The sequence below is a fragment of the Triturus cristatus genome, chromosome 7 (assembly GCF_964204655.1).
Source record: "Triturus cristatus chromosome 7, aTriCri1.1, whole genome shotgun sequence".
NCBI lineage: Eukaryota > Metazoa > Chordata > Amphibia > Caudata > Salamandridae > Triturus > Triturus cristatus.
Window position 1 is genome coordinate 1,286,847,355 of NC_140590.1, and position 27,765 is coordinate 1,286,875,119.

Here is a 27,765-nt window from a genome sequence, read left to right on the forward strand (position 1 = left end):
CATAGTGCATGACACTTTCAGCCTGGCAAATCCTTGGTGTTTTTTTTTCCTATTGTCCTGAGGTGATTCAGTGGTCTCCCCGGTGTGACAGGTGACTGTACCCACAGATGTGTATGAGTTGAGTGGCCCTGTGGTGAGAGTGTCCAAATGATGTGTACGACCTCATGGACAGTGATGTGTGTGAACGTGCCTTGTCATGTGGGTGAGTGTCTATGTGAAGTGTTGCACCACAGCTGCATGGAGGAGGCAACAGTTCAACCCATCTGATGTGACAAGTAAGCCGTGCTGTGTGTCTGACTTGCAGAGCTAGCATGACACCTGTGACACCCCACTGGCAAGTGGCACATGTGCAGAGTGAGGGTTGTATCCGCTGTTGTCAATGACAGGCGAGTGATCTGTGCTTGGGTGTGTCTGTCTAGTATGCTGATGGTACGTCAGTGGAGTGGGGCATGTGACTGCTTGGCACGTGCTGCCCTTCAGCCTGCTGTTGCATATGCTGCACAGTCTGTGGCATGATCAGTGAGTGTGTCGCACCCCTCATGCCAACATTTTGACTATCAATGCCATGTAGTGCATTGGGGCTTGCACACAGGCCAATTTCTTACTGTGTATGATGTAATTCCTGTCTGCATCCTATGCCCTGTGCAACATTTCAATGATGTTCAAATGTGTGTCTCTGGGACATGGAGCAGGTGTATTGATGTGGTGTCACTTTGTCATCTTGACAGGTAACTGCCTACGAGAAGGGTGTGATCTGGAAAGACATCGTCAGGGCCGTGAGATCTGAGGGAGATCGTCGTCGCAAGCTGCCCCAGGTGCGCAAGAGGTGGCATGACATCCGGTGCTGGACCCGGCGGATTGCCCGGGTCCAGCTGGGGCTCGACAGTCCACGCCCCCACGGCGGGCGCCGACGCCTGACCCCCCACATGAAACGTGTCCTGGCAGTGGTATTCCCTGAGCTCGATAGGCAGTTACAGGAGAGACTGCAGCAAGGAGGGAGTAGGTACATGGCTGTTTGTCGTGTTATGTGTCACCAGCTTTTGGAAGTGCTCTGTAGCCTGGATACACTCCCAGAGTTAATATGTGCAGTGCATTTTCTGTTCCCCAATGTCACCTAGTGCTCTTTTTCATCCCTTCCCCTCCTTGACATGTGTCCCCTGGTGTGTGTGTAATCACATTTGCACATGGTCATCTAGGGTGCCAGTAAATCTAAGTGCACATTGCTTTCGGCATCATGTGGGAGGGTGGTCTGTGATTTGTGTTGGTACCTTGCCTGTGCCATGACCTGTTCACTATGTTGGGGGTCCATATTTGTTGTCACTGATGATGATTCTCAACATAGGAGTGTGAGCTTTAAAATGAACACCCTTGCAGCATGCATGACCAAATTTGTGGCCTCAGACATGATGTGCATGAGTGGGAGATATGCATATTGCCATGACGGTTGAACATGGTACAGTTAGCTCATTCCAGGACCACGGAGCAGTGTGCCCACTACAGTCCCCTGAGACACCCTGGCCTCCCAATCATGTGTGTCATCCAACACTGTGCACATTCTCTGTGTGTTCAGCATAGGTCTGCCTCTGTGGCATTGTTCCCTGGCCTAGTTACTATTTAGCAAATGTGTGCTACATGTGTCCACTGGAAAGGGATACACCATTTTGCTTGTGCATACTCATACTGGGCAGTGCCTGTGGATCTATTCATAACAATCTGTTGATGGTTGTGTGTCACAAATATGTGTTGCCAGCCCCACGAGGTGATGTTGTGTAAATGAAGCTTTTTTTCAAGCACAGTTATTGTAACCCTGAATAAGAGGTGTCACTTCTTGATCTGTATCAATCACATTGACTCAGGCATGGGGTGGGGTGTGCAGGAGAGGCATACATGTGCAACCCTGTGATTTTTCATTTCCAGGTCTGACTTGTGTGTGATACTTGGCTGTACAAAGAATCACCGTGCAGTGCCCCTGTGATGTTGGCCAGTGCTTAATTTACCTGCTTTGCAGCCTGTGTCAGTTTTTTATAAACATGATTCCTGCTCATGCATTTTTAGCACTTGTGTGTGGTTCAGATGCAACGCTGTTTGGACTTTGTGTGATGACATCTGTGTGTACATTCTGGCTTGCCATGAGGGTGTCCCAACTGTACAGCCAGGCTATTTTTCTACCCAATTGCAGGCCCATTAGCTAATGCATTGTCCTGGGTGTGGACATGTGTGCCACTCCAGATGACAGGCAGTAGGTCATATGTGTAGCCAACTGTGTAATCAGGTGATGGATGGCCATGTGACAACTGACATAATTCAAGTTGTTACTCTTACAAAATTGTACCTTGGCACTCACAGCACTTGTCAACAGTTCTTCATGTTTTAAATGTGGGAATTTGATGATTTGTGTTGAGAACACTGATGTGCCTCCATGGAAAAAGTCGCCCAAGGAAGTGCACACCAAATTACATTTCCAATTTCATGGAATACACTGGCACATTTTCTAAGAAGCCACTGTTAGAAGTAAATGGTGTTGCAGACTCTCCATACACATGTTCCCACAGTGCTCTTGATTTTGTGAGACTCCTTTGTTGTTGGCGATACAAATTGACGAGTCTCAAGACATCCAGACCTCCATGGGTCCATGTATATGTACTGTCTGCAACACCATTTATTTCTAACTGTGGCTTCTTAGAAAAGGTGCCAGCTTCTTCAATGACAGTGTAAAAGTACTTTTGTGTGCACTGCCTTGTGCGACATAGTTCATGCAGGTACATGAGTGTTCTTTTCACAAAATGGCGAAAATTGCCACATTCAAAACATTTCGATTGAGTAAAGTATTGTGAGTCCCAAGGTAACCACATTTTTTAGTTGGTGTTTCAAAGTACTTACAGGTCTCGGAGTGTGGTGACACCTTGAGTATTGAGGTGTGTTAGTTTACCTTGGGTGCACCACTAATGTTTCTTTCAGGGTAAACAAGAGGTGGCATGACTTCATTGTATTGCTGTGCTCGCCGGTTCACAGACACTAGCTTCTCAGTGTATTTCTCATTCAAGTTGTGGCCTGGTGTGTTCTTTTTGTCCTGGTGTCCAAGTGGCATAGTGGGTCTACAAACTGGGCAGTACAGGGCTTACATCTGTATGGAGTAATCTAGCTGTTACTAATGATGCATTGCCGGATATGCACTATGACAAATTGGTTTGTGCTCATGTGTCAGATGTATACAGGTGACTGATGCATTTCGGTTTCTTCTCCTTGCCCACAGTATCATCATCCGAAACCGAGGGAGACACCTGCATGGACCCGGAGGAGGGACCCAGCAACAGTGCCACCAGTGCTGTGGAGTCAGCAGGAGCCAGTGGCACGGAGGGCGAGGGGAGTCAGTCAGAGGACCTGTCTGGAGGCAAGAGCATCTACAACGCCGACGGGTCCGAGGCTGACCTCCCTGAGGAGGCGGAGGCTGCAACAACTGGCAGCATCACCACATCTGTCCCCGCCTCCTCCATTATCATCTCCGCCCTCCCAGTTGTCCCTCCTGTCCATGCAGAGACCCACCATGTCTCCTTCGTCCCAGGCACCGCACCCCCTGCCCCTGTCACCCCTGCTGCCCTCAGTGAAGAGTCTGCGGACATCCTGCGGCAGTTGCAGGTTGGCCAGGCATCAGTGCTGAATGTCCTCCATGAACACACTAAACTGCTCACTCAGGTGGTGTCGTTCATGGAGGGCATGTCAGCAACGATGACTGACCTACGCAGGATTCTGCGGTCCATGGACTATTCACTGACGGCAGCAGGTACTGCCCAGCAGCGCTCTGTCCCCCCCTACCCCAGGCCCATCCACACTGCCCTCTCCCATGCCTGCCCAACGCACACCCAGACAGTCACGGGCACGCACCCCAACAGACACATCCAGCACACCCCCAAGTAAGGCACAGCGCACACCTCCTGGCACGCACACTCAGGGGGATGTAGGCACACCCACAGGGTCTGGGGTCAGATGACAGACATGCAGCCACAGTCGGAGTCTGCAGTCCTCACAACCCGCTTCCTCCAAAACCACTCCCCTTAGCTCCCCTGCCAAAGCCTCACCCAAGGAGACCTACATGGGTGAGCTGGATCTCGCCCACACTGAGACACCACCCCACAAGTGGGCAAGGAAGTCCCCAGGCATGGGAGTTGAGTCCCCCCCATGTCCACCCCCTCCCCCAAGAGCGCTACACCCCATCCCTCGGCCACCACACCCTCCGTTGGCCCTGGGGTATCTTCAGGTGCAGAGGTCAGTGTGCAGCGCCGAGCTCACCTCCACCTTTGGTGCTGCCCCACCCCCTGTGGTGGAGACGTCCACCCCTGCATCCACCACACCTACCCATTTCCCTCCTGTCCCTGCAGTGCCTGGTCCTGCCACTGATGATGACCCCCCCGGTCGACAAACTTTGAGGTTACTTTGTGCAGGCAAGGTAGGGGTGGACGCGGTGCCCTACGTCCACCCTTGGACTTGAGAAATGGACTGGCCATTGGCCTTTGTACATAGTTTCTTATTAATTTATTTTTTTGCGGTGCTGAATAAAGCCTTTTCTTTTACTTTCAACACTATTACATTTAAGGTACTTGATGTTGGTGATGAGGCTCCTGGAGTTGTTGTTCTGGTAATGTGTTAGGGTTCTGATAAATGTTTTTGTATGATGGTCATAAGGTGGACCATGGTATCTCTGTCTATGCAAATAATCATTGGTAGTGTGTGTTCATTTTCTTTGGAGACATTGTCCCAAGGAGTGTTCCTTCCACTGTGACACCTGACATGTTCCCTGCAAACATTTGCACAATTTTTGTGCTGACCTGTGTCAACATTTCCTTTGTTGGTGAGGGATCCCTTCAACAATGGCCATGCCTGCTCACCGATGTCTCCTGCTGAATCGTCTGTGCCATCCTTGCTAGTCACTGTACTTGTGTTTTGTGTATGTAGGAATGAGTTCAGGGACAAATTGCCCCTTTACAGCACTATGCATGTGTGTAATCACGGCCTACCACACAAATGGTACTTGTTATGCAGGGTATTTTGGCACCTGACTCACAATAGTGGAATTGAACCATATTTGTTCCATTAGAGCCAACATCTTGATGGCTGGACGAGCACCTGCACATTCCTATCAGTCCTCGGATGTGCGTGACAGTGTGTGTTCCCTTTGCACCCACCCCTCATATGTCTGGACACTGCTGGTAGTCATATGCACCCACCCCTCATATGTCTGTCCACTGCTGGGAGTCCTCTGCACCCACCCCTCATATGTCTGGACACTGCTGGGAGTCCTCTGCACCCACCCCTCATATGTCTGTCCACTGCTGGGAGTCCACTGCACCCACCCCTCATATGTCTGTCCACTGATGGGAGTCATATGCACCCACGCCTCATATGTCTGGACACTGCTGGGAGTCCTCTGCACCCACCCATCATTTGTCTGGACACTGCTGGGAGTCCTCTGCACCCACACCTCATATGTCTGGACACTGCCGGGAGTTATATACACCCACCCCTCATATGTCTGTCCACTGCTGGGAGTCCTCTGCACCCACCCCTCATATGTCTGGACACTGCTGGTAGTCATATACACCCAGCCCTCATATGTCTGGACACTGCTGGTAGTCATATGCACCCACCCCTCATATGTCTGTCCACTGCTGGGAGTCCTCTGCACCCACCCCTCATATGTCTGGACACTGCTGGGAGTCCTCTGCACCCACCCCTCATATGTCTGTCCACTGCTGGGAGTCCTCTGCACCCACCCCTCATATGTGTGTCCACGGCTGGGAGTCATATACACCCACCCCTCATATGTCTGGACACTGCTGGGAGTCCTCTGCACCCACCCCTTATATGTCTGTCCACTGCTGGGAGTCCTCTGCACCCACCCCTCATATGTCTGTCCACTGCTGGGAGTCATATGCACCCACCCCTAATATGTCTGGACACTGTTGGGAGTCCTCTGCACCCACCCCATATATGTCTGGACACTGCTGGGAGTCCTCTGTACCCACCCCTCATATGTCTGTTCACTGCTGGGAGTCCTCTGCTCCCACCCCCTCATATGTCTGTCCACTGCTGGGAATCATATGCACCCACCCCTCATATGTCTGGACACTGCTGGGAGTCATATACACCCACCCCTCATATGTCTGTCCACTGCTGGGAGTCCTCTGCACCCACCCCTCATATGTCTGTACACTGCTGGGAGTCATATGCACCCACCCCTCATATGTCTGGACACTGCTGGGAGTCATATACACCCACCCCTCATATGTATGTCCACTGCTGGGAGTCATATGCACCCACCCCTCATATGTCTGGACACTGCTGGTAGTTATATGCACCCACCCACGCACCCCCTTGGAGCTGTACACTGCTGGCCTGGACCTAAACACACACCAATATGACGGTAACATGCTGGGCCAGTCCTCTAAGCCCACATTCCTGGCGTGTGTACGCCTCGTATCCCAAATGTACTGCTGCCGTAACGGGATATGTGTGGTATGCACCGTACCCACGCATTCATTGCGTGTGTACGGTCCGTATCACTGTTATAATGGTGCCGTAGGGGTACGTGTGGTACGCACTGTACCCACGCATTCATGCGTGTGTATGGTCCGTATCACTGTTATGATGGTGCCCTGGGGGTACGTGTGGTACGCACTGTACCCACGCGTTCATGCGTGTGTACGGTCCGTATCAATGTTATAAAGGTGCCGTAGGAGTACGTGTGGTATGCACCGTACCCACGCATTCATTGTGTGTGTACGGTCTGTATCACAGTTCTACTGTGCCGTAGGGGTACGTGTGGTACGCACCGTACCCACGCATTCATGCGTGTGTACGGTCCGTATCACTGTTATAATGGTGCCGTAGGGGTACGTGTGGTACGCACCGTACCCACGCATTCATTGCGTGTGTACGGTCCGTATCACTGTTATAATGATGCCATAGGGGTACGTGTGGTACGCACCGTACCCACGCATTCATTGCGTGTGTACGGTCCATATCACTCTTATAATGGTGCCATAGGGGTACGTGTGGTATGCACTATACCCATGCATTCATTGCGTGTGTACGGTCCGTATCACTGTTATAATGGTGCCGATGGGGTACGTGTGGTACGCACCGTACCCACGCATTCATTGCGTGTGTATGGTCCGTATCACTGTTATAATGGTGCCGTAGGGGTACGTGTGGTACGCACCGTACCCACGCATTCATTGCGTGTGTACGGTCCGTATCACTGTTATAATGGTGCCGTAGGGGTATATGTGGTACGCACCGTACCCACGCATTCATGCCTGTGTACGGTCCGTATCACTGTTATAATGGTGCCATAGGGGTACGTGTGGTACGTGTGGTACGCACCGTACCCACGCATTCATTGCGTGTGTATGGTCCGTATCACTGTTATAATGGTGCCGTAGGGGTACGTGTGGTACGCACCGTACCCACGCATTCATGCGTGTGTACGGTCCGTATCACTGTTATAATGGTGCTGTAGGGGTACGTGTGGTACACACCGTACACGTACACTTCCGTTTTTAAGGTACGCAGGGTTTGCTGGCCATGCCCCCCGAAGTGACCAGACCCTGGTGGAATGTATGGGCTCCATATTATAGGTTTGCTTTGGGTATGGGGTATGTTTCCTGCCCCTCACCCCCCCTGGCCCCTGGGTGTTGTTCTCACCTTCTGCGGCATGTGCGTCGGGTCTGGTGCACCAGGTCATAGGCTAGGAGGACCGGGATGACACGTACAATGGGGTTCATGGCGTGTACGTTGTGTACCGGGGCTCCGTTGCGTGGCGGTTCGCGTCGAACTCTGCTTTTCCGGCTGTGTTTGACTCCCGTAAAAAAAGAGCCGTACGGAGTGACGTAGGGACGAATCGTACTTGCGGGGCCGGAAACCGCTGCCTGAATACGTCCGGACGTCGCGTACAAGCTGTTCCGGATCAGAATCGTAGGTATTTTTTCCACATACAGTCTTTTGTACGATTCGTACGGAAATAGGCTTTCTGTATGAATCGTACTTCCTAGGTTGTAGGCACAGTTTACCGGGTACGAGTTGTACGGAGAAAAACGCTCAGTACAACGATTCATACTGCCTTTTTACAGGATCGGAATAACCCCCAGATGAGGAACTCTGCTCCTTTACTAACAGCAATGAGTTACCTGAACCTTTGGAGCCCTGCAACACCTCATTTGTGGGTTGTACAAATGCTTAATAGTTGCACAGGGCCACGGGAGAGTGTGAGAAAATACATTACTACGATTTCACAAATCTGTATTCATTTGTGAACAAGATGAAGTTATAAATCAAATCAAATCATGGATATTTATTAAGCGCAACATATCACCCGAAAGTCTCATGGTGCTTTACGGAGGCTCAAAAGCTTGGTCTGGGCATTTGCTGGCTAAGAGTCGAACAACCAGGTTTTTAGTTCCCTACGGAAACGATTGTGATCTGAAATGACACGTAGGTGTAAAGGTAATTTATTCCCGAGGGTAGGTGCAAGAAAAGAGAAAGATCTCGCACCCATTCTAGTGGTACGAATTTTAATGGGTGTTAGAAGCAATTTACTGCTGGATCTTAAAGTCCTGCAGGGAAGGTACCAGGTAAGTTTCTTCCTCCAGTATCCGGGGCCTTTGTCATGTAAATTCTTATGGGCTAAGCAAAGGATTTTAAAATGAGTCCGCTTCCTGACGGGAAGCCATTGAAGGAGCCATAGACTGGGAGCTGAAGGAGTTCTTGAAGGGAGATTCAGCACCAGTCAAGCAGCGGTATTCTGCAATACCTGTAGTCGGGTGAGAAGATCTTCATTTATTGAAGACAGCAGAGCGTTTCCATAGTCCATACGGTTTATGAACAGGCCGTGGACTAATGGCCTCCTCGCCTCCATCGGGAGCCATTTAAGAACTTTACGTAAATTTTGCATGATGCCGAAACAGGAGCCAATTAAGTGACTGACTTGATCTTTCGTAGACAATTTGTTGTCTATTTGGATGCCTAGGTTTCGGACTGATTGCTTTGGTACTGGACAGAGTCCCAGGGATTGGGGCCACCACTCATTTGACCAGTGTTCATGAGCTTTGCCAAAAAGGACTATTTCAGATTTTCCACTGTTTAATTGTAGATGGTTTGAATTCATCCATCTATCAATGTGGATCCTGCAGTTTTGAAAACGTAGTTTAGTGTCATCTGGGTCTGGGCTTAAGGTGATCAAGATCTGAATATCATCGGCATATGACACTACATCAAAGCAGCAAGATCTGATCACTTTGGCCAGAGGGGTTACGTAAAGATTAAAAAGTGTCGGGCTCACGATAGAGCCCTGTGGCACTCCCATCCTTACTGGCCTGTCGTTAGAGACGATGTCATCAATCTGGATAGCTGTGACTCGATCAGTTAGATAGCTCCTCAGCCATTTAAGGGCTTTCCCTGGACACCGATCTCCCAGAGTCTCAGATCTAAAATACTGTTATACACCTTAGGTCACCCCAGCATCATATATAGAGACTTTAAAGCCATAGACAATTACTTTGGGTTTGTTAAATGTCACGTCTACTAACCCCGGGGGCTTTACTTCCCTGTACTACTGTACAGAGTTGATCGTATTGGGTCAGTCGAATATCATGTCTACCCACCCCGGAGGCTTTACTTCCCAGTACTACCGTACAGAGTTGATGGTAAGACTAATGTTCCCCCTGTGTCGAACATGAAGAAAGACTAGCGAGTGCAGACACACTGATGAGCAAAGGGTGCTCACAGGGACCTGGTGTAGCATTGAGGTACAGGCAGCCCTAGAGAAAGGGTACTGACTTGGCAAAATATACATTTGCCACTTTTTAGAGGACTACAAATTAGCTCTTTTCTGAGTATATTAACTTATTTCTCAGAGACAAGCAGGACTGTAAGTAAATTTTATTTGCACAGTTAATAAAAACCATTGCAATCCCACATTATAAAAATAAAAAGAAGATAAAACAAATACATACTCTACAATTTCCAACACATACCAAATTCAATCTAAAATGATAAAATCTTCCAGGTTAAGATTTTCATTATACCATTTCCGTCACTTTGATAAGTTTTACAATAAAAGCAAACGTTTCCTTTCTTCTGACAGTTTATCACAGGAGCATAAGAGGTGTGGCATGTCCTCAATTGCCTTACCGCATAGCCGACATAGGGTGTCCCCTCTGTCCCTCTGCCAGTGTGGAAAATGGCATCTGCAAGGAATCAGGCCCATTCTGAGTTTTAAAAACTTCAGCTTTAAAAATCTTGAGTAGCCCAGATTGAAATAACTCTGTTGACCTTGATTTGAATAGGAGTTTAAGACAAACCACCCATGTGACCTCCTGGCAACTGACTCCTTGTCTTCTATCCATGATAGGTATTTTGTTGTTTTCTTTACCAGTCTTTTAATAGTGGAATGATTGGTGGAAGTATTCCACAACTCCTTTAAGCCTAGGTTCGCCAGGCTTTTGGCCAGATAGTTAGCAGCTTGCAATACTTGATTCTGCTGTAATTCTGACCATAAAAGGCTATTAAGAGACCCTTGTTTTGCCTTCCTAATTTTATCCCACGTAATTATGTATGCCCCCTGTCTTGCAAGCACCTGTTTGTGACCTCCAAACTCTAACCTCAGTTGAGCCGGGGATGTGTATTTGGGTAGACCAAAAATAATCCTGTTTACTGATGCCACAGTTTTGTCCAAAGTTCCTGCGTCTCTTCCTCTTTGAGCTTCACTGCCATAAGTAGGCTTTCCTGTTTTCAGTCTCTATTTTTGGTGAATTCTGGTGGTGTTTTTTCAGTGTTTTCCAGTGATTTCAAAACCTCAAAAAAACAGTGCTTTTCAGTGGTTACTCATTTTCGCCCCAAAAAAAACAACTGAAACGGTGTTTTACCGGTGTTTATGGGACGCTTTGCTTTTATTATTGTTTGCTTTCTTAATTGGTGCATGGAATATAGACAGTCTATGTACAGTGTATATGAGGTTAAAATACATTTTTACAAGTCGAATTTATTGTAGTACACCATACAATATTTTTTCAGTGAATCTTTGGTCATTCGCGCTCTCTCTTTTCTACCCATGTACATTTTTATTTGGGAAAAGGCCCTCTCGACATTGGCACTTGAGACTGGCAACGCCAAAACAGACAGTACACAATTTGCCAACTCTGGCCACTGACGTAGCTTTCCATGCCAGTACTGGTGCACCTCAAGGTTGACATTCTCTGGGCCAGGTTCTGCGACATATGCGTTGAACTGGGTGCATATGCCCTCCGAGGTGTTAAAGCGGTCAAAAATGAAGCTGTACTTCGCAAAATCTGGAGAAAATTCCCCTTTACGGAAGGGATCTAACACTTGCGCAGAGTACCAAAGTGAGGCTTCATTGGCTTCAAACGCCATGGTTGGTGAAGGGACATTTCTATGCATCATAGCTAGCCATTTCTCATGCATTGTGAAATAAAATTTCCTGAATTGGTCCTCAACACTTCTCTGCTTACCAAGTGGCAAGCATTCTAACAGGGAACATGTTGCAGTGCCAAAGTCACTAAAAGTGTCGCCTAGCCTACTCTCGAGGAGATGTTTGACATCTACACCAATTATGCTGAACACTTGGTAGACCAGGGTGTTTTCTGACTCTAGTTTTTTGATTATGTCCACTACAGCAGTCATGTTTTCCTGTAGGAATCTAAGAATGCAGTACAATGTACTTTTTTTTTACATCGCTATCAATATGCACCCGAAGATCCTCACATTTCTTGCCTTTTGCATCATCACTAAGCAAAGAATCAGTAAACGGTCGCCACATAGATAAAATTGCATTCACGGCCTCTCGGACTGTGAACCACCGACTAAATGACACAGTTGCGCAACTACAGTCAAATTTCGGGGGGGGGGGGATTCTTCCAGCAATCGGCAGAATGGAGATGCAGAGGCTCTAAGAAGGGGGGAAAAACAAAAAGGTTTTTTTGCAAAACCCAAAATACTTTTCCTACGGATTCCATGTTCTAACCTTTACTACAGAAAAGCTGCAACCACTATGTAATGAATTTACATGGAGATGTTATTGATAAACACGCACGCACACAAAAACATACTATTTAGAGGCTTTACTGGCGCCTCTGTAGTTATGGTTAAATCTAACTTTGCACAGCAGAGGCGCAACTAGAGCCAAATTTCAGGGGGGGTGGGTAAGAAAAAATTTCGGGGGGGGTGCTGAATCTTTTAAGCCATAGTTGTAAATACCATTCTGGCGGCCTGAGGAGCAGGGTGCCGCTCCACCCACCCACACACACACTTGTAAGTGCTGCTAGAAACCTGGGGTCCCTTTTTGTTGCGCAAACTACTGAAGCATCACCCGAGGCCTTCCATGGGTTATGCAGGCTTCATCCAGAGCCCAGCCCTGGCAGCCTCACTTGGAGCTCTGATGACCACACCAGAGGCCCGCACTGATGCTACGTCATAGGTTTCCCATCTGCAGGGTACAATAACATACATGCCAGCATTTCAGAAAAGCAAAGTGGGAGATATAAAAAGAAATTTTAAAAAAAACGGGAGAATGGGGCCTTCAATCGGGTTTCTGTCATGTATGGACTTTGGAAGTGTGCTGCTGCAGGATCGGACATTTGAAAGCAACTTCACGTGTTTTTTATCGCCTTTCAGAAGCATGGAGCGCAATGGCAGGCAGAGAAAGAGAGGGATGCAAGAGTTTGAACTGGCCTGGCAGGTTGCGGTCAGTGCATACACCCCCCCCCCTTTCCCCCGTCAGCCCGGGCTGAATTAGCTTCGGGTTACACACACAGCCGCCGCCCCCCCGCCCCCGCTCCCAGTAGTTCACAGACCATTCGCTTGTTAATGAGGCTTAGTTGTTTTTTCACCTCTTCTAGACCTCCTGCATCGCCATTCTGACTATTGCTGGAAGAATTAGCACGTTACACTGCAGGTAGTTCCAAGCACTTCTCACTGGCACACCACGACGTCCCCATTGGTAACCTGCGGGACGGCCAGATGGTGGGGGGAGGGGGGGGGGTGGGGCAGGAGGTCATTGGTCCCCAGGCCCCACGCTTTCTCAAGGCCTCGAACGTGGGCAACATTATTATAGATTTTAAAGCACGTCTGCCCTATGTATTAATGACGAGCCACCTGACCATGCCGGGGCCTTAAATGGAGCCAGAGGCAGGACCTCAGGGCCGGCTTTAGGGCGGTGCAACCGGTGCCACCGCACCGGGTGTTGGCTTCCTGGGGGCACCGTGTTTGAAAGTTTATTAAGCTTTTGAACCTGCTGCAGAGTTTCTTTCCGCCGGCAATTACCAGACTTCACATAAATGTCAAGAAAACTCGTATGATTAATTATCTTCCTGGAGAGAGGTCAGTGTTTTGTAAAGTTGAGGTTTTGACTTAGGTGAAGTTAGTGCAGAGGATAAATATGCCTGCTGCAAACAACGTGTACCAAGTAGATTACAGAGTGCATATGATGTAAACAGATCAGCAGATTATTGCTTTCAAAAGAGACTTGCAACACATATTTTATCCACGCAGAGTGTCAGTGTTGTATGCTGTGTTGCAGGCATGGCTTTGTTATTATACTTTTTCAAGGGCAAGGAGGGCAGCAGGCAGGAGCAGAAGACCGGGCAAGGCAGGCAGCACCCAGCGAGGGCACCGGCGAGGCTTTACTCTCTTCCCTGCTGCTCCGGTCAGGATGCGCCTGCTCTCCACCGCCTGCCCCCGAAGTGACCCAGGAGCGCCCACCCCACGGATCTGGACTGCTGGAGCCCGGGATGCGTCGCCTGTCCATTGGAGGATGGCTGCTCGCCTCTAGGCGCCTTCCATCTATGCGCACTGCCCGCCTCTAGGCGCCTGCCTTCCATCTATACGCATTGTTCGCCTCTAGGCGCCTTCCATCTATGGGCAAGGCTCGCCTCTAGGCGCCTTCCATCTACACACAGATAAAAGAAACGGGGGAGATCCGTCTGTTTCTTCGCAGTGCAGAGCGTGTTTGGGGGAGGCTGGTGCCTCACGCGCCCCCTCTCTCTGCCCGTGCCCCTCCTCCCATGCTCCAGGCGCTTCTGCTCCGCCGCACGGAGGGACCCCTGCCCCGGAGGCGGGCACCGTCGGTGGGAGTGACCGCCGCACCTCATGCATTCCTCCGGACCCTGAGGGCAGCAGGGACCTCTGCAGGTAGGCGCTCCGCGCATGAACCTCTATCGGATCTGTCCCCGTCCGTCCTTCCATCCGCACACCCTTCATCCACAGTCTGTCAGTCCGTCCACACATTCGGTGGGGGGGGGGCCTTAAGAGCTGCAGGGGCTCTTAAGGGGTGAAATAACAGCGAGGCCTCATTAACTTGCAAATGGTCTTTTAAAGACCTGTGGAGTGCCCGGGAGCGGCTGTATGTGCGACGGGGGGGCCTTTGAGTCCAATGGGTGGTGCGCGCCTGGCACAAGCCCACCTTCCTGTAGTGTTTAACAAGGGCTCATTTTAATCTAAATTAACAGAAAGCATTTATTTCCTTATTTATATACGTGGTTAAAATTGGGGAGATTCTCGCGAAATTGTAATAGAATGGCAACATTTGCTCCCTAGCTCCATCAAGTGGCCAAGTGGTGCAACAGCAATGAAAATCAGTGACACTCGGTTTAAACCGAGTGCGCTGATTTTCATCCGGTAGGGTAGTGTCGGTTAGATTCGGTTTAAACCGAATTCCGGACAGCCTAGCCATAAGTAATGGTAGGCAAGAGTTTTGAGCGAATAACTTGTATTATGGGGGAAAGAGATGGACTGGTTAGTTTTCCATTTAATTTTTTTAGCGAGACTGCTATGGCAATGCCTTTTCCTCTGATGCTTTCTTTTTGTAGAATAAACTGACCACCACTGTCAATTTTGACCCCTAGATATTTATACATGTTTGTATCCTCTATACGATTTTTATTCCAAAACCAACTGTTCGATGACTTTCTTTTTTTGTTGATTGACATCGTTTTTGTTTTGTTCAGATTAATTGACAATTGGTTTTCATCAGAATATCTTTTTGTCGCATCAATAAGATTTTGCATCCCTATTTTCGTGTGACTGATTAAAACCAAGTCATCTGCGTATAGTAACAAGGACAGTATTTGGCCTCCTAGTTTTGGTGCATGAGAATTGCAATTATTGAGCAACGGAGTGAGATCTCCTAGGAACAGGTTAAATAGTGTAGGGGCCAAGACGCATCCTTGTTTTAGACCATTATTTGTTGTGATGCGTCTCGACAGATGAGAGCCGGCACCCAGCTTGACCTGTACCCATGTGTCACTATGTAAATTAATCAACAGATCTAATAGAGGCTTTGGTATCCCCCACCTCTGTAGTTTGGCCCATAGAAGATTTCGATTAATATGATCGAAAGCTGCCTTATAATCTATAAAGCACAAATTGATTGCAATTTTAGTTGTTTTTGCCTTATCAATTAATAGACCCATAGCCAAAATGTTTGTTGATGTCCCGACAGTTTTGGCAAATCCTGTCTGATTAGCAGGAATTAGAGAATGTTCTGAAGCCCAGGCCTGCAGTTCCTCCAAAAGGATTCCAGCAAAATATTTTGCTTCGTTGTCCATGAGGGCAACCAGTCTATAATTATTTGGAAGAGTTTTGTCCCCTGCCTTAAATATTGGGGAGATGATTGAACTCTTCCAGGAGGCAGGCAAAACATTTAGATGTTTGATTTCCAAAAACAGGGGTAGAAGGGCTCCAGCCCATTCCATTTCGTTTGTACAGAATAGGAGGAATGCCATTCGGGCCTGGCGCCCCTGCACGCTTCCCTTTTTTAATTTGGCACTCAATTAATTTTTGAAATTTTCTTGAACCTATACCAATGCTTCGTGCTGTCTGATTGTATCTAATATCACACAAAGGAAATAGTTTGTTGTCATCAGCAGCTATCGTCGAGTTGTTAATATTAGGTTGTGAAAAATGATCTTTAAGATAGTTTACCCATGTTTGTTCGCTGATGTTTGAAGAGACTCCTTCGTGCCCAGGATTCATAAAGGAGTTAATTGTTTTCCAAAATTTTGCCCCGTCGTTCAGCTTGATATCAGAATGTAATTTTGCCCACAGGTTTTCCTCAATTGATCTATTTGCTTCCCTTTTAATTTTTTTTAAAGATGATTTTAGTTCTTGCAGATGGGAATGTCTTACCATGTCATTTGGTAGGTGTCTAAGTTGGCGTATTGTTCGTGCGATGTCTTTTTTTATACTCTTTATTTTAGTTCTATGATCTTTTGTGAGAAGGAGCATGTTACTAGCCTTCTTTATGTATTGGGTTTTCAGGGTTGTGGTATAACCTGCTATATTGGATGTAAAGCTTTCCCATTTCTGAACCTCGCTTACCCCGGTTCTCTCCTCAAAGTGTTGCTTTGCTCTTGCTTCTATATCTCCATCCATTACTGCCGAATACTTGATCCTTTTGTAATTGATGGTATAAATTAGCTCATTTGGTACCAACGATTGTTCAAGTTTTGGTTTCATGATATTAAATATAATTTCCTGGGGACAATGATCGCTGTCTGCCTTTTCCCCTATTTTAAATGAAGCAATGTGGCGAAATAGGGATAGTGACATAAAGGTATAATCCAGAATTTTACTTACTCTTGTAGAGTAGAATGTACACGCTGGCGGAGTGTCTCCACTAAATCTCCCATTCAATGCTCTGAGATTATAATGCTCAAGGGTCTCTAAAACCACCTCTCCAAGCTTGGATTGTGAGGATGTTAGTATAGCCTCTTGATGTGGAATATTCCAGGCTATGTTTTGATTGAGACTCACATCACTCGTTGAGATTCCCATCAGGTTGAGATTAAAATCCCCGGTAATCATAATATCAGTTGTTGAAGTGTCAGTTATGATATCATCAAGGCATTTATATAGATCTTTTGCGACCTTTCCTTTCCTTTTTGGATGAATATAAGCATTTATCAGTATTAGATCGAGACCTTTCTTGCTTTGGGTTGAGGAAGACAAGTTTATTATATTTAGATCTGGGGAAGAGAGGCCTAAGTCCTTGACATCATAGCCACTTGCAACCGAGACATAAGACACTAGCCCCCCTTGAAGGTGACCACATTTTGCTGTTTTCACTGCACTGGTAAAAAAGCGAAGAAATCCATGCAGATGTGGAGGTTCTAGTTGCCATGTTTCTTGTAGAGATATAATGTCAAAGGATTGTAAGTAGTTAACAAAATCCAAATCAGTCATTTTGGAAGCAAGACCATTAATGTTCCATGAGCATATTTTTAATTGGTTTTGCCTTTTTATTTCCTTTTGATTTTCCATTTGTCAGTTTAACTGATTGTTTATTGTTCTTGAAATCCATCTTATGTCGATAAAGCTAGGTGAAGTGCCGGCAAGGGTACAGCCCGTAACCCTAAGATCTTCCGCACTACTTACTCCTTCCATCCCTTTAGCGCCTCTAAGTACTGCTTGTACCTTCCCGTTAGAGGAGTGCTGTTCTCCTACTCCAACCACCGGAATTAATAGGTCAGGATATTTTGGTTTTATAAATGGGGCAGTTGTTATTCCCCAAACTTTAAAGATCTTACTTTCTGCCAAAAAATTTTGTGCAACTAAAGATGTTGTCCATGTTGCTTTTGTTTTTTCGACCTTCGTGCCGGCTTCCAATTGAAATTGAATAGAATCCAGGTCCTGAGTTGTAATACCTGTTAAAGATGGAATATGAGCTAACAGTCGTAAGATGTTACCTCTATTCAATATATCATACTTGCCTTTTGAGATGTACTCTGGGGTAAACCAGACAATATTTGATATGTCTTTTGATGTATCTTTTAATGTGTCCATGCAATTAGATTTGTTATTCTATTCGTTATAGTGACTTTGTACGAATTCGTGTCCTTGTGTTACGGTCACTGGTACTTGCTCTGGTATGGGTAAGACAGCTTTCCGCCCTCCAAGGTTGAGGATTTCCTCTACAGTAGTTGATTTTGGGTTCCCATTTCCAGTTTCTTCTTCCCTTTTTAGTTCTTTGATATTATTTCTATTCGTTGATCTTATATCAGTGGATTGTGATGTTTGTCTAATGGGGAGCGATCCGTTGTCATGTGTTTCTTTAAGGTCTCCATTCTGTAATGCCTGTTGTGTTATCAAGACGTTTTTTACCGTATGGTTAATTCCATGTGTTTTGGTGGAGGTCATTTCGGTAGCCATGATTGATGGATCTGTGATGTTCTGCTTTACTGTCTGGATCTTTTCTAGCTCCTTAGTTTTACTGCCATTCGCCGGTGACAATGGCGGTCTGCAAGAGTCTCTAGCTTGTGAAGCATTTAGTGATATAGTTTTGTCAGACTCTATTTCTTCTTTTTTACTGACCTTATCCAAAGGATTGGGTTCTTGTTCGTCAAATTGGGACGTTGACCCAAAGAGACGCCTGAAACCTTCTTGAGCCACGTTTAATTTTTGATTTCTACCCTTACGTTGATTTGCCCTCCTTTGTTTTGCGTTAGGTTGCTTCATCACCTTGTCATCCATTTGAGCTGCAGGACATTGTCTATTGATTCTCCCGTGTCTTTTACTACTTTGTTAGATTTCTTGTAGATCAAAATGTCCGTCTACCCCCGAGTACCATTTATCCCGGTCGATATTAAACCTGTATTTTTTGTTTTGTCGATCGAGATTGAAGTACAAGTTTCAAGGGAGTGCTTATCTAGTTCTACGTCCATTTGTCTAGAGCATAAGTAGTTGGTATTACTTTGCAGCGGACTTTTTAGTTGTATGCATAGGTCAGACAACATTGATGGTAAAGTAGCCAGTTTGTCGATAATAGGGCCGCATCCACATCCCACGTCCCTGTTGTGGGTTTGGACCTGTTTATTTTGTAGCAGAGTCGTTAATGCTCCCAGTTTCCCATCGATGGCAACCACAAACACAGCCAGAGTGTCTAGAAGAGTCAGCTGAGCGTCCATCTTGTCTGACTGGTAGTGAAGTGTTTTTACAAGAAGTTGTATTGTATTTAGCAAACTGTCCCATGCCATCCCCTGGCTTTGATTTTTTGACGAGTTGACTGTGCAAGCTGGGGGTGACGTATCATTTTGGTATTCCTTTTTCTTTTCCTCTCCCTCCACTAGGTCGTCTGTTAGATCAATCTCAATGCCTGTGTTTACCATGTTCGGCCCATTCCTGATTGTATCTTGGTTGTAAGCTGCCATTACATCGTTCCAATCTTCTGATCCCAAGCGTGAGGAGATCTCTATGACGTCTGAGACATTTATAACATTTTCTATTATGGTTAAATCCTTTGTTCCCCCCCTCCCTTTGCTAGGCTCCGATAGGTAATTTGATGGAACATTGTATTAGGGAAGGGTGGGCGGTAGTGGTTTTTAGGTCCTTGACACACTGTGCCCCGTCCTTCCTTTTTTGGAAATAATCAGCTCCTTTGGAAAATAATTTTTCCCCAGAACATGTTTGATTTAGTTGACATAGTTGACTTGGTTGGTTAATAAATAAAGATTTGTTAATTGTGTCATAGTCTTCAAGATTGTTTTCGATGTTTATAGATCTCCAGTCACCATTTAAACTGAGAACAGTTACTGATACACCGTAATTTTTATCTTGATCACCATTAATCGTCGTAGTTTTCTCAGTTGTCTCTTCTTGTTTATGAACTTGAGCTTTAATTTGCTCAATGTTTCTAGTTGAAGCACTTCCCGTTGATGTGCAGCTAATCCGTGATTTGCCGTTTTGAGGGGTTGATGTTATTTGCCGGGGACTGTTAAATATTATATTTGTACTTCTTTTTGTGTCAGGGCTTTTCCTCTCCTGAATTGATTTCAGATCTTCAATAACTGGTGGTAATTGACTTAATTGTACAGGTTGAAGAAGTGATTGAAGGCCGGTGACATTTGTTATGTTTGAGAATAGGGTATCCCCTGCATTTTTTAAGAAAGAAAATTTTGTAAAAATCTTAGGTTGATGAGAAAGCTGCTTTTTTGTTGTTATCTTTTTTTCCAAATTTTGTAGTTGTCCAGAGGCGTTTCCAGCTGCTAATGGCTCTATTACAGAGCAGTTATTCATGATTGCTTGCTCTAATTCTGATTGTAGGACAGATCTTTCCTCTTCCATCATCATGTTTTTCCGCCTCCGTTTTTTTGTATCTTTTTTAAGTATAGCGCTGTCTCGAACACGGCCAGACCTCATGGTACTCTCCTGTTAGTTGGGCTCTAGATTTTCACCTTTATCGCACGTAGCTTGCCGTATTGGTTGTGCCTTGGTGGTTATACCTGTAGTTTGAGTTACAAAATCAAGAGCTAAGAGTATAGCACGTGGTCAATACTACAATGGCCTGATGACTCTGCGCTACTTATTAACCACAATGGTCTGATTTCAGGGACTCCTTTCAATAAGACATACAAAAGACATACAAAAAGTCAAAAGGCAGTGAGCAGAAGTCAAACTCTCCCTTTCTTCTTGCCTCCGGCACCACCGACCTTATGCTTGTTCCGCTTGTTCCAAAAAGCGCTGCCCAACCTCTGGAATGTGAACCTAGTTTCAGACAGCACAGCTCAGAACCTAAACTCGGCTCCGCAAGAGGGGGTGCATGCTGATACCAGTGTGCTCCCGGCAGGCACGTGACAAACAAAATAAGTGGTCGGGCCAGAGGAGCTAGAAGCCTTGAACTTATTGTGAGCTTGTTGTGAAGCCAAGATAAACTGTAGGTAAAGCTGCTGCTGCAAAAGAACGGCGGTGGCTGACTACACTGTTGCCGCAAATGAGATGAGCTGGTGCCCGGAAAAGGCTCACCTTTTGCCTTTCACCTTTCGCCTTAACCTTGGCGTTTGGAAAAATCACAGCATTTACCACAATAACCAACAAACTTTTACTCAGAACACGGGGCTCCTCCCCCTCTCCCAGAGATAATAGACCAAACAGGCCGATCTCAGGTCATAAGACACAAAACAAATGGGGCGCTCAAAAGCGCACTAGGCTCCCCCAAATACCTGGGGCATGCGCTTGTTGCGGCTGTTTAATTGAAATGCAGACTCTCGTGCCCTGCAAACAGAACAATCACCGGTAATGTCATAAAACCCCCAGCTGGGTCTTTCCAACGGGAAACCAGCGAGATTCTTTCCAGGCTTTACCTCTTGAACATTAACCAGCAAGAGTTTTTCCAGGCTTTACCCTCCAAACAGCAACTCGCTGAATAGGACAGATGGACTGTGACCCTACGGAATTGGAGCCCAGTCAGGCCGAACCGAGCCGGGATGTGCAGGGAGAGGATTGCGGGGAGGAGCGGTTAGCGGCTTCGAATTCCCCTGCAGATTTTCTCCACTCACGCTCGCCCGCTGGTCTCTACGATGATTACTCACGTCCCGTCCCCGTCTCACGTCTCCCGTTGCTTGGCGCTTGGCGCGCGGTGCTCGGCGCTCGTCTTTCCGTTCGATTTCCGCCCGCGGTTTGCTGCCGCTGCCGTTGCCGTTGGTCACTCCGCTCCGCTCTCTTCCAACCAGGAAGACAAGCAGGAGGTATCGGAGTTATCGGAGGTATCGGAGTTTCCAGAATGTTGCATTAATGAGGCCTCAAGCAAAAATACATCACTGATTACTACGCTCACATGGGTGTTGCTTGAGGCCAGAGTTCATGAAAGTCAACCCCGCCAGGCGACAGCTAGCCAAGTTCTCCCCCAATTCATTATGGGGAAAATTTGCACAAATATCTTTCTGCCCTGTGTTATGAGGTGTCCAGATGCAAGTTTATCGATGACGAAACTGCAGCACTATATTGTAAATACACAAAAGAGTACGCCACAACTTGTAACCCATATAAACATCTTCATAGCCTGTTTCACACAACCACTCATGCTCGTTTAGTGCTTTACAATCTGATGGATAAACCAGGAACGGTGTCTGTATCACAAAACAACCCTGTTATTTTTTTGGGCAAATTAGGGGATGAAGATCCCCAACTCGGTGACTACATAGGCAATTTGACCAGCGAGCTAAAAAAGTGTGAGTACTTAGTCCAGTTCATGTCATCCGGGCCTAAGACCTATTCCTACAGAACTTTTAACAATGCAGTATGTATGAAGGTCAAAGGCATCACCTTAAATGTAAACAACAGTGCCAAAATCCATTTTGACAGTCTACAGTATCTGGTAAACACATACTCTACCTTGAGCGACAGTGAAAATTAGAAAACAGTCATTGTAAATAAACGTAGCATAGTCCAGTCCAAAAAACTGTGGGAAATTACAACCCAGCCATTGCATAATACCTTGCATATAAAGTTTGATAAAAAGGGTCCCGACTGAATACTACAAAACCCTACTATACGGTTATTGAAGGTGCATTAAAGTCTTGCAACCCCAACTATGGACACCAGGTTGCAACACCCATTCTCCTGTGTTTTTGCAGCCCATCAAATTGCAGTAAAATCTATTTTATATAGAAACTAGTAGAAAATGTTCCCAATGTTTTATCCCAAACCCCTAACAATGTTGTTTGGTTTATTTGTGCCAGCAAGATCGTTATGTAGAGCTATCCCAAAGGTTCCCAGTGAAATGTTGAAAAAAAACGGTTGACTTTATATGCCCCTGACTCTGAACAGCCTCCTTCATCCCCTTCAATGCCTCAAGAAGCACCACCATCCTCAGACATCATTGTGGAAGAACTTTAAAAAAATATAAGTCAACAGTACAGAGGGGCCACGCAAATGTTGCTAAGTAAAATGTCAGCTGCTAAAGACCTGTCCTCATGGAAAGAGAGAGGCAAATTCCTCTACAAAGGTCAACCGTTTGTTGGATCCCACATGTATGACCAAGTCAAAGGTCTTACACACCCCAAAATACTATCGCTCCATAAAACGCCATGAGGTTGGGAAAAGTATATGCGAGCCTCTGTGGAACTCAACATTCATTCGATGATGGTCAGTGATGCTGAACACTGGCGATGCTTGAAAGTTTGAAAAATACGACTTACATCCCTCCAAGTACTCTAACACCTGTCGTTTTTAACTCCTCCCTAAGATACCATCATCCCCTTTCTTTCCCCGGCTACCCCCCTCTTGGAGTTCCGAGGCGCTGCCTCTGGAACCTAAAAAAAGACATTGTCCAAAATGAACACGTGGTTAAATGTCTGATGTTTCTTGTGACTTTAGAACCTATGTATATGTGTGCCTCTGTTTTGTGTAAAGTTTTGCCATATTAACATTTTACCATTTTTCTTTTATTTCTTTAGTAAGTTTATCAGTGTGATGCTCGTACTACAAAAGAATTGTTTTGTAAATAAACCTTTTAAGTTTTTTAAGTTTTTCTGTCAACCTTGAAAAACATTTTAAATGTGTGTCCTTATGTCAGAATAAAGATACTGAGTCTACATTCAAGTTGTTACTATTTTATTTTAGACAGTCACCATTACACATAAGCGGTGTTACATGAACTTAAACTTTTGCCAAACTGCAAATTCGGTTTCCCTCAGACATTTTACTTGTAAAATATATACAATGCTCCCTGCATGTGATGGCGAGAGAAACATGTACCTGTATTTTGTACTCCACCCTTGCAGCAGCTTTTCTTACACATGAATATAGGTTTTGGATAGATGCTATGCTCGGGTAATGTAGCTGTGCTGTCAAAACACTGTAACCATGTCTTTATCTAAAAACAGCGCCGCCCCCTGAGTTCCTTACATGTAGTGCAGATCTGTGTTAAAGACGAGCGTGTACCTAAAAAGTATTTCTTAGTGTATTTATGACAGCTAAAGAAATCCCAAATGGGAACAGTGTCCATTTTACAATAATTTAACAAACAAAATCTGGTGGGCGTGGTTCATTTGAATGATGTTGTCGAATACAGAGAATACAACCAAATTCACAATCTTAGCGAAGGGCTGACGAAAACATAGTTCTGCTTTTAGATTTCCATTTTTTGAACAAGCTGTAGTGGCCGTCGTCTTCCATGTCAGGTGTCAGATCGAAAGCGAACAGCTTGTAGCCTGTCCCATTTCTTTGTCGTGACAAAACGACTCCAGAGTCACGCAGGTCCTTCCCGGTCATCGATACCCAGCCCAGATATTCCCTGGAAATATTTGCGCCTCCAAAGCTGGATGTGTATGGTTTTGCAAGAATCACATCCCCTTTTTGGAACAGTGCCACATAGTTGATGTCGTAATGTCTGAAATTGAAAGGGTTTGAGGAATACAGAAAGCCAAAAGCTGCGTTGTTGACAAAACCAATAATAATTTTCTGTAGTTGTACGAAAAAATTATTGTACTGCTGGGTTCATTTAGCACTGACTGAGATGCTGAATATCTTCAGAGCTACTCTTTCAATGGTGTACTTGGCGTTTGATAGCTGTAAGGTTTCGGAATGAGCCAGTCTGACATTTGAGGACACTCACTCTCTTCACAAACTAAATAGCGGACAGTTTAACCAGTTTATACCGTTACGCATGTGCTGATGAGGCAGAATCGGTCCTTGCTGCAGTTAAGTTTGATCTTAAGATCAATACTATTGATGAGCAGTTTATCTTGGAAGAAAAGGTCTGACTGTCTGCTGCAGGCGGCAAAGGTTGCTCTTTTTGCAGAACCTTGATTGTCACCGTCCAGCTTCTTGTCTTCAAAATGTGCATAAGTATCCACAAAAAAGAGCCCTGCTGAAAGATGGGTGTCCTGAGCGTTGTGGCTGCAATTTGCAATACTCTTGATGTAGGCTCTGTTATTGCTTTGAGTGATGAGCGGATCGCCGAGGGTCATGTCCACCTGAATAAACATGGTTGCGATAGGGTAAGCCATCGTCGCCATTTTAGCGGTGGCCAGTATGTTGCTACTATCTACTTTTACATTTTTACAAACACATTGCAGCAGAGTATTGTAGAGATTTTGATACATATCTGTGGACCGTGACACAAAAAAACTCTATCGACGCCAACGGCGTCAAAGCGGCTAGAGGTGATACTTTCATGAAAAAACTGTTTTTGATACAGGTCTGAGTAGATACTAGAGAAAACATGTCTAAGTATGATTTGGTACATCCTCCCGATGCGCCATGTATGAAGGCCATGTTTCAGGTTATTGCATTAAAAAAAATATTTACACTAGCAGGTGTTCTCTTGTTTTTCAAGGCTCTCTTCCAACTTACGGATCTTCTTTTGTGAGCACTTTTTGAAGAGCGCCTCCTGTTTTATAGGCAGCCGGCTGACCCCCAATGTCTCCAAGACTTTCACTTGCTTTTAATACTTGTGCTTGGCCTGTACACAAATCTCACTCCTTCTTGGGGTTGTTTGTTCATGCATTTAGCGACAGCAGTAGTCACAGATCTCACCACATCCTGGGCAATGTTCGAAGCCGCCACTTTAATGTGGGGTTTTGCAATTTCATAGCCTCTTCTCAAGAAAGGCATAGCTCTTCTAAACAAACTACATTAAAAACTTCCAAGTCCTGCTCCGTACATAACAGGGGCCCCTTGAAAGAAAGGTGGCTCTCCATATCCGGCCTGGTGTCTGTAACAGTCCCTGTACAGAGTCTGGTCGCCGTACGTTTTCACGATCACCATGATGACTTCTTAATATTCGCTGTTGCGTAGCGATCTTAAATTAAGCTTAGCAATAACTTTCCCATAATTAAAGGACACCGGGTCAGATTGATCTTCGAAGATAATGACCAATGTAGCGTCAACATGTTTTTTAGAAATTGCTGCGTAGTCAGGTTTGATGTATTGAATATTAATCACTGTGTTATTTTCCTCCTTCACCTGGACCCATCTTAACAATGGTGAATAACTATCCCCGATCCTCTGCGGCTCTACTACCTGCCCCTCCATTAATATCGGGGCACGTAAGATTTGACTCTACTTGGCTTTTTATATGTTGTACTGTTCCTAAAACTCTTCTTAATTTACCCATACAGTTAAACTCTGTATCACAATGTAGAGCTTTAAGAAACACCTTCCTTCTAAAGTTCTCTAATGCTAGCTGAGTATGCAAATACGTTTTGATGCTGGCTATGGACTTTTTGATGGACTCGACAACCACCGTGAGGCTGGAATAATAGTGTGAGAAAGCCAGCGTGGATGCTCAATAGGTCCTGATCACGCTTTATGTTAAATATTCCCTCGCACATTGTAAATGTATTTATTCCATGTTCTTGAGTGTTGGATTTCAGTTCGGGCTACCTCCCAGTCCCCTTTTAGGTCCATAGGTTTAGCCAGTTTCACAGTAAAATTTGAAATTTGATTGTCGGAGAACAATTCCTTTGAGGCTTTGATGGCAATTAAATATAAAATGATGTCTCCATATTGTCGCCTTCAGAGAGCCCCCGTACCCACACACCCTGCAGAGAGCTAGCCAGCACTCAACTGTCAAACTTCTCGGCCACCTCCTCCATTTGACAAAGGCCTGCTACTTTTCTGTTTCAGAATCCTTTCAACCCTGAACACTCTGTGTGGATCATCCGGTATCTTTTGTAACTTTACGTTGTGAAAGGCACCCAACACTATTTCACCTTTGTAGTCCTTTAACCTGTAGGATAAGTAGCTTCACATTCTCCACTATAAATATTTAGTCACTAAAAGTGTGCCGGCACAAATGTCCTACCCCACGGCATTCCCCTAAGTCTCCTGAGTAAAATGATACCTCACTTGTGTGGGTGTCCAATGCAGAGTTGGCTAATGTATTAAAAAAAATGTAGTGCTTAGAATTCCCAGGGCTTTACCCTTAATCCCTATGTTTCTGGCTCTTCCCAGTCACAGGCACGGTGATCCCACACAAAAACAGGTGAAAAATCGTTTTTTTTCCAGCTAAATTTGAGGTTTGCAGGGGATTCTGGGTAGGAAAACGTTGGGGGGGTCCATGCAAGCCATACCTCGCCAGACTCCCCCGAGTGCTTAGTTTTCAGAAATGTGTGGGTTTGGTAAATTCCCAAGGTGGTGGCCAAGCCAGGGGCCAAAAACCCAGGTGACCCCCTTGCAAAACCAGGTTGTTTTGTGAGAGGTAATTTTGATGTCTCCTCTATACATTTTGGGCCCTTGCTTGTCGCGGGCACGTGACCCACCAACGACAGTGAGGTACCATTTTTATTGGGAGACCTGGGGGAACGCTGCGTGGTAGGTAATTTGTGGATCCATGCAGATTCCAGAACTTTCCCACACAGAAATGTGAGAAAAATGTGATTTTTTTCAGCTAAATTTGAGGTTTGCAGGGGATTCTGGGTAGGAAAACGTTGGGAGTCCATGCAAGCCATAGCTCGCTGGACTCCCCGGGTGTCTAATTTTCATAAACGTGTGGGTTTGGTAGGTTTCCCAAGAAGGCCGCCGAGCTCAGGGCCAAAAACCCAGATAACCCCCTTGCAAAACCAGGTTGTTTTGTGATAGGTAATTTTGATGTCTCCTCAATACGTTTTGGGCCTTTGCCTGTCGCGGGTACTTGACCCACCCACGCGAGTGAGGAACCATTTTTATCAGGGGACTTGGGGAAACGCTGGATGATAAGAAATATTTGAATCCATGCAGTTTCTAGAACTTTCCACCACAGAAATGGGAGGAAAATGCGTTTTTTTTTACAAAGTTTGATGTTTGCAAGGGATTCTGGGTAATAGAACCTGGTGACAGCCAGACAAGTTACCCCATCCTGGATTTCCCTGGGTGTCTCGTTCTCAAAAATGTATAGGTCTGCTAGGTTTCCCCAGGTGCCGGCAGAGCTAGGGTTCAAAATTTACAGCTCGGCACTTTGCAAAAAAAAGGGTCAGTTTTTACTGTGAAACTGTGGGGTGC

The 27,765-nt window shown here is 45.8% G+C and overlaps 1 protein-coding gene across 3 annotated transcripts in view; it reads right to left on the reverse strand.

Moving 5' to 3' along the window:
* LOC146811897 (sulfotransferase 1 family member D1-like) overlaps positions 1 to 27,765 on the reverse strand; it is a 339,819-nt gene that overhangs the window by 211,911 nt on the left and 100,143 nt on the right. The window lies entirely within an intron of this gene.